This window comes from Saimiri boliviensis, chromosome 7 (genome assembly GCF_048565385.1).
Source record: "Saimiri boliviensis isolate mSaiBol1 chromosome 7, mSaiBol1.pri, whole genome shotgun sequence".
Taxonomy (NCBI): Eukaryota; Metazoa; Chordata; class Mammalia; order Primates; family Cebidae; genus Saimiri; species Saimiri boliviensis.
Window position 1 is genome coordinate 117,774,742 of NC_133455.1, and position 7,609 is coordinate 117,782,350.

The 7,609-nt window shown below is 51.7% G+C and overlaps 1 pseudogene; it reads right to left on the reverse strand.

Annotated features, from left to right (window-relative positions):
- Positions 1–4,490: 4,490 nt before the first annotated feature.
- LOC101035294 (ubiquitin carboxyl-terminal hydrolase BAP1 pseudogene) lies at positions 4,491–6,768 on the reverse strand (annotated as a pseudogene).
- Between the last annotated feature and the right edge of the window lie 841 nt (positions 6,769–7,609).

The window sequence follows — 7,609 nt, forward strand, 5'->3', positions numbered from 1 at the left end:
TCTTAATTTAGAACAACACTGGAAATAATAAATAGCACTAAGATTATGCTACAATTTTTATTGGTTGGCAATTAAAATTTCTGAGAAAGACTTTTAATAAAGTCTTCCAGATTAAGTTATAGATGAGGTGACAAAGAGTCTGGAAGCCCCCTGGGTCCATCTGACACCTGTTTTCTCTGGACTTCAATTTGCTTATCTGCAAAACAGGACATTTGGTCCCTTACAAGTGTTACCAGAGGTTTTTTTTTGTTTCTATTTTTTTGACAGATTCTTGTTCTGTCGCCTGGCTGGACTGCAGTGGTGCGATCTCGGCTTATTGCAACCTCTGACTCCCTCGTCCAAGCAATTTGCCTGCCTCGGCCTCCCGAGTAGCACCTGCCACCATGCCCAGCTATTTTTTTTTTTTTTTTTTTTTTTTGTAGAGATAGGGTTTCACCATGTTGGCCAGGATGGTCTGGATCACCTGACCTTGTCATCTCTCGCCTCGGACTCCCAACGTGCTGGGATTACAGGCATGAGTCACCATGCCCGGCCTGTCACCAGAGCTTTTGAAGATAAAAATGGAATTCAAATGTGAGCTTAATACAGTGAGCACTAGAGGGCAGTAGCTGGTTAATAAGTACAGCAATTAAGAGAAACGCAGGAAATGAGAGCAAAAGCTTTTTTTTCCTTCTCCTCCCTCTTCACCTCCTTCCCCTCTGTTCTCCTGGTACCCCCTCCTCCATTCCCCTGGTTTACACTAAGCTCATAAAGTACATTAAGAGGAAAGCTGCTCTATTGAAAATACTTTTCTTCTATTTTCCAACTTAACAGCTTGACACAAATCTCCAAGGGGTTTACATAAGCTTTAAACAGGTTGAATAAATAAAACCTTGAGTCAATTTAATTTAGCAAGTATTTATTGAATATCCCCATGTAGGCCAGAATCAGATTAGAAACCAAGTGCCTTGGAATTTTAAAATGTCTCCTCTCTTTATTAACGGATTTAGAGAGTAGAAATAAGGCTTTCTGTGGTGGTTTATAAAGGTTTTTCCTGGCTGTCTCGGAGTTCTCTGTCCACCTTGCCGCAGTCTTTGTTGTGATGGGGAGACCACATGAGAGCGGTGGGGATGAGTGATGCTACAGGCCCAAACTATCAGTGGCCGGGGGCAGGGGATGTAGGATGTAGGGGGACATCTGGAGTGGAAAGAGCGCTCTTCTCACACAGCTCTCTCTACTTTCTGCCCCTAGGACAGAGGGTGCAGCTGCTGTAAGGGCAGTCAGGGTAGAGGAATCCCTTAGGGGAATTCAGCAGTGACTAGCCTGATCAGCCTTTCAGACAAGGTGCATTGAGTTATGAGCCCCCTCCTTTGGTTTGTGGAAACAGAAGGTAGCAGCCTAGAACAGGTGAGAAGATGAGAAAGGTCCTGCTCAAACATATCTTTTCTCCATATTTTACCAACACGATACTGACCTAGGTTAAAAAGTTACGCTTGGTGGTGCGCGCCTGTAGTCCCAGCTACTCAGGAGGCTGAGGCAGGGGAATTGCTTGAACCTGGGAGACAGAGGTTGTGGTGAGCCAAGATAACGCCGCTGCACTCCAGCCTGGTGACAGAGCAAGACTCTGTCTAAGAAAAAAAAAAAAAGCTACTGGCTGGGCATGGTGGCTCATGCCTGTAATCCCAGCACTTTGGGAGGCCGAGGTGGGTGGACCACCTGAGGTCACGAGTTCAAGACCAGCCTGACCAACATGGAGAAACCTTGTCTCTACTAAAAATACAAAATTAGCCAGGCGTGGTGGCGCATGCCTGTAATCCCAGCTACTAGGGAGGCTGAGGCAGGGGAATCACTTGAACCCGGGAGGCAGACATTGTGGTGAGCCAAGATCATGCCATTGCACTCCAGCCTGGGCATCAAGAGCAAAACTTGTCTCAAAAAAAAAAAAAAAAAAGATCAGCCTTGCCAACATGGTGAAACCCCATCTCTAAAAAATACAAAAATCAGCTGGGCTTGGTGGTGAGTGCCTGTAATCCCGGCTACTCTAGAGGCTGAGGCAGTAGAATCGCTTGAGCCTGGGAGGCAGAGGTTGCAGTGAGCTGAGATCACGCCATTGCACTCCAGCCTGGGTGACAGAGTGAGACTCTGTCTAAAAAAAGAAAAATAGCTACTCTTAGGCACAATGCCTCACATCTGTAATCCCTGCCCTTTGGGAGACTGAGGTGGGAGGATCGCTTGAACCCAGGAGGTCAAGGCTGCAGTGAACCATGATCATGCCACTGCACTCCAGCCTGGCCAACAGTGAGAGCCCATCTCAAGAAAAAACAAGCTGCTCTTAAAAAACCTGAGGACTTCCGGATGAGTACTGCTATGAGCCTGTTTCTCAATTACCCCTGGCCTGAGTGAGGGACCTTCGGAACTCTTCGGCTCCCACACTCTGGTGGGCAGTACTGGTCCCCTACCCAACAGCCAGCCCCAGTCCCACCTCTGCCTCATTTGTTAGAGGTAGGAGGTTCCAGGTTCAGGGATGAGCCTGTGACCCAGTTTTAGCTGAAAGAAAACCTACTAGGGGCTTCTAGGAGAGATTTTCCTGCTTATAAAGAGAAGGCTGCAGAAGGAGAAAAACACTTTTTGCCCACGTCCCCTTATTTCATGCTTGGGATGCTGACAATGTGAGAACTTGGTCCTTAAGCTATGGCGGCCTCCCTGCCATGATGAGGGGAGAAGACACTGCCACACTGAGCGTGGCAGTGGGTACAGGAAGAGTCTGGGCTGGGAAGCCTTGGTTAATTGACAGGACTAATCCTGGAACTACCAACTTCCATCTTGTCTGTAATAATAAATCTCTACTATTTCTACCACTTTTAGTAGAGTATTCTATGATTTATTACTTATTGATAGCAAACACTTAGAAAGTACTTACGCTATATGCCAGGTTCACTTTTATGTAAACTAACTCATTTCAATCCTACAACAGCCTTTTGAAGAATTTTAATCCCTATTTTGCAGATGAGGAAACTGAGGCGCAGAGAAGTTTAAAGGCCTTGCTGGAGGTCATTTGCCCAGATAGCCTAGCTCCAGAGTTGCCACTTTTTACATTCTTATAACTGGAATGATACATGATGTAACCAAAAAGAGGGTTGCAGTAGATTGGAAATGTTCTAGAAAGCTTTTTGTTGTTGTTTGAGACAGAGTCTTGCTTTGGCACCCAGGCTGGAGTGCAGTGGTGCAAACACAGCTTACTGCAGCCTCCACCTCCTGAGCTCAAGTGATCCTCCTTGCTCAGTCCCTCCGTAGTTGGGATGACAGGCGTGTGCCAACATGCCCAGCTAATCTTTTTTTTTCCATCAGGAGATTCTTAGGAGAGTTTTATTCATTCATTGATCTGGTATTTACAGGGACTAGAGGGGTCAGGCTGTGCTCAGCCCAGAGGCAGCTGCCCCACCTGCCAGCAACCCCCACTCAGTCACTGTGTACAGATAAGGGGCCTGCTTGGACCACCTTCAAAGCCATCTGGCAGAGGCCATGGGCTGTGTTGGGGCCTGGGCTCCAGAGGCAGTGCTGGGCCCATTACCCCTTGGCATCAGGCCCTCTGGAACACAGGGGCTCCAACTGCTTGTCTTGATCCTGCTGTCCCCCATCCTGAGTGCCTTGCAGAGGGAGGAAGCTGGAGTAGCAGAGAGAGCTGCGTGGTGCAAACTTCCTATAAGCAGCCCTGTCCCTGCTACCCCTAAGAGGAGGGAGACATGGTAATACTGAGAGGCTGGGCAGAGGCTCCTCTGAGCCCCTGGCTCCAGGGACAGAGACCTGGAGCCCAAGTTAGGCCCATAGCTAGGGCCACAACACTGAAGGCAAAGAGCCCGAGAACCTTGCTGTGGAGAGCCCACTGGCGCAGCCTGGCTAGAATAAGGAAGACAGTTCACAGGGCGCTGAGCAGTTCCCACATGCTCGGCTCAGGCCATGGGATCCCAGCAGGCTGCTCGCACAACCCCCACTGGGACACCCCACTCCCAACCCAGCCCAGTGCTGGGCCCCTGTGTTTGGCACTCTCCTAAGAGGGATGAAGAGTAGGCCTGTCTTCCTTACAACAGGGACAGGCTGGTGGCTGGGGCTAGAACAGCAAAGCCCGGTGCCCACCCAGGCCCCCAGCTGGGAGCCTGTAGTTGTGACCCTGGCATGATACAAGGGCCTGGGCCCACCAGGACAGCCGCTAGGAGAGAAAGCACAGTCAGGAAGGAACCTATGGTGGCAAGATGGGTTGGAGCCCAGAAAAATAGATGTCTCTGGTAGGTAAAATGTATATATGTATATTCTGCTGTCCAGGCAGAAGGGCCAGGTCCTGCTGCTCCACAGCCAGCTCTGGAGGAAGCTGCAGTACCCTGCTGTGCCCCAACTCCAGATGCTGCCTCCTGAGCACAACGGGGCTGATCTGCCCTGTGCCAGGCCTCAGGGCATGATGCAGGGAATCTGTCCTGGTTCCTCCCATTCCCCAGGCCTGGGCTCTCTGGCTGGAACTATTCAGTAATACTAGGAAAAGGGGAAGTGGAGCAGGAAGGGACCCTGGTGAGGGCCATGTGGCAAGAGTGGGCTGCAGTCAGGGCCAGCAGTCCTCCCTGGTGCTTGGCTTTGCAGGAGCGAGAGCATTTCTGCGGGTCAGGCTTCTGCTGCTTGCAGAGCTGGCTGATGCTGACCCCTTGGCACCGCTGCACCTAGATGTTCCGCTCCACTAGGCTGGCCAGCATGCCTTCCTGGGCCAGCATGGAGATGAAGGTACAGATGGACTCATCGTAGTCGTGGGTCCTTCTCTGGTCATCAGTCTTGAACCTCTTCCTCTTCTCCACCTCTTCTTTGAGGCACGCCTCATAGTTTGCAGTCTCAGCCTCCACACACTTCAGTAGTGCCAGCAGCTCTGAGTGAGTACTTCTCCCCACCCAGGGGCTCTCCAGGCCTCACCAGCCCTGTCTTCTCTCTGCCGTCCGTGGCTTCCACGATTTCCTTCTCCACTGGGCTGCTGGACTGCTGGCTGCTGTGGATAGGTCTGATGGAGGATGAGGAACTCTTCCCACCCTCTGTCAGTGCCAGGAGACTCAGCACCCCATCCCCAGCCAGGTGCAGGAGGCCTGTGCTGATGACAGGGCGCAGATTGCGGACAGCACAGCTGTAGCCTCTGCAGTCAACATGCAGCGGGCTGTGTCATCATCTCCAAAAAGCACCTTGGAGATGTGGGAGGTGACAGGGCTGGAGGCCCACGTCAGGTTGGCCAAGTGGATGGGCGAGTGCAGTGGTGAGTTGGAAGCACTGCTGATCTCGGAGGCTGTGTCCAAACTCTCATTGCTGGGGGTGGGCGAGGGCTGCGCGTGTGTGGGCACTGCCACTGCCAGACTCCCAGCCCCGCTGCTAGTCTTGATGGACAGAGGAATTGAGAGGTCCTGCTGGGACTCTTTGAGCTTCTCAGCCAAGATGTTGATGGTGTTGAGCTGCAACACTGACAGCTGCCCTTCAGCAGAACGGCTCAGTGCCCCTGGCTTCCCTGTTCCCTTCCGCTTATACCTAATGGCAGAGTTGGGGTTCTGCACGTCATCCTCCCCATCACCCTCATAGTCATCCTCGTCATCTGAGTACTGCTGGGGCGGGCGGACTAGAAATCCACTGTGGCCCCCACCTGCCGCCAGGTCTTCTTCCTCCTGCATAGGCGACTTTGCATACTTATGATTGTTTAGAAAAGCTAGCAGCAGCTGGAAAATGGGAGTGAGGTTGGGAGGAACCAAATCCCACTGAGGCTGCTGCCTGGAGACTTCACCACCAACTTGGGTTTGCTGGGAGAACTGTGGGTTGGGGATTGTGCACATGAACCAGCCGCCTCCTCTGCACCATCTGTGTGGGTGCCCTCAGAGGCTGCAGGGGCCCTGTTTGCCTCCAGCACCAGCAGGGACTTGTTGCTGGCTGGCTTGGACTCCTCAGGCAGCTGTGACTCTTGAGACCTGTGGGTCTGAATCAGCTCTGGCTGTGTTAGTCTTATCAGCTGCTGCAAAGCCTTTAGTACTGTCTGAGGTTCACCTTCAGCACGTGCAGCCTGGCCTCATATTTGATCCTGTGGTCGGGCACCACTGCCATCAGGTTGAAGCGGATGGCGTTGTGGTAGGGCTCCCCTGCAGTGGCGAGGCTGATACGTGCCATGATGACCTTCCAGACCTTGCTTGTTCACTCCTCATCCTCCCCCCAGTGAGGTAGAACTTCAGCTCATCCAGCTCAAAGAGCCGGCCTGTGCTAGGCACATGGCTGACAAAGTGGAACGGCTCCATGGTCTGCATTGCACTAAGGCCATTCTGCTTCTCAGGGAGGTGGCACGGAGTGGGGCCTGGTATGGCTATTATATGCCTTGGCTAAACCTGGGGCATTACCAAGTGCATATCCTTTGCTCTCAGGGCCGAAGCCTTCGGTGAAGTCTTTGATGCGCCATAGGGTGGGTCCCATGTCTAGGTTGCTACAGTTCAGGAGCACGCTCAGCAAGGCGTGAGTGGCACAAGAGTTTGGTATCAGCTGGTGGGCAAAGAACATTATTCATGATATCATCATCAATCATGGACGTGTCATCCACCAAGGTAAAGACCTTTCACTGGGACCGGCGCTCTTTGATCCATTTGAACAGAAGGATAAATCCATACACAGGGCCCCGGCTTTGCTCTGAAGGTTGTAGATCTCCTCTATTTGTACCCCTTTGACGCCAAAATCTTCCACCAGTATAGTGAAGTGGCCCAGGTCACTCTCCAGCTCCAGCTAGCCCTTATTCATCTTCCTGCGGGGCAGCCCCTCAGCGCCACATACAGGTCCTCCCGCCCGCTGCCCCAACAGGAGCCCCCACCACCCCCAGGGACCCTCAGCCCACACACAGCTTTTTTTTTTTTTTTTTTTTTTTTTGAGGTGGAATCCTGCTCTGTCACCCAGGCTGGAGTGCGGTGGTGCCATCTCAACTCACTGTAGCGTCTGCCTCCCAGGTTCAAGTGATTCTCCTACCTCAGCTTCCTAAGTAACTGGGATCACAGGCATGTGCCACCATGCCCAGCTAATTTTTGTATTTTTAGTAGAGATAGAGTTTCACCATGTTGGCCAGGCTGGTCTCAAACTCCCGACCTGAAGTTATCTGCCCACACCTCGGCCTCCCAAAGTGCTGGGATTACAGGTGTGAGCCACCATGCCCGGCCTAATTTTTGTATTTTTGTAGATACGGGGTTTTGCCATGTTGGCCAGGCTGGTCTCGAACTCCTGACCTCAAGCAATCTGCCCATTTCAGCTTCCTGAAGTGCTGGGATTACAGGCATGTGCCACCATGCTTGGCCCTAGATCGCTTTTATTTATATTTATTTATTTATTTATTTATTTTGAGAGAGAATTTTGCTCTTGCCACCTAGGCTGGCGTGCAATCTTAGCTCACTGCAACCTCCACCTCCTGGGTCCAAGCATTTCTCCTGCCTCAGCCTCCTGAGTAGCTGGGATTATGGATGGGCACCACCATGCCCAGCTAATTTTGTATTTTTAGTAGATGAGATGGGGTTTCACCATGTTGGCCAGGCTGATCTTGAACTCCAGACCTCAGGTGATCTGCCTGCCTTGGCCTCCCAAAGTGTTGGGATTA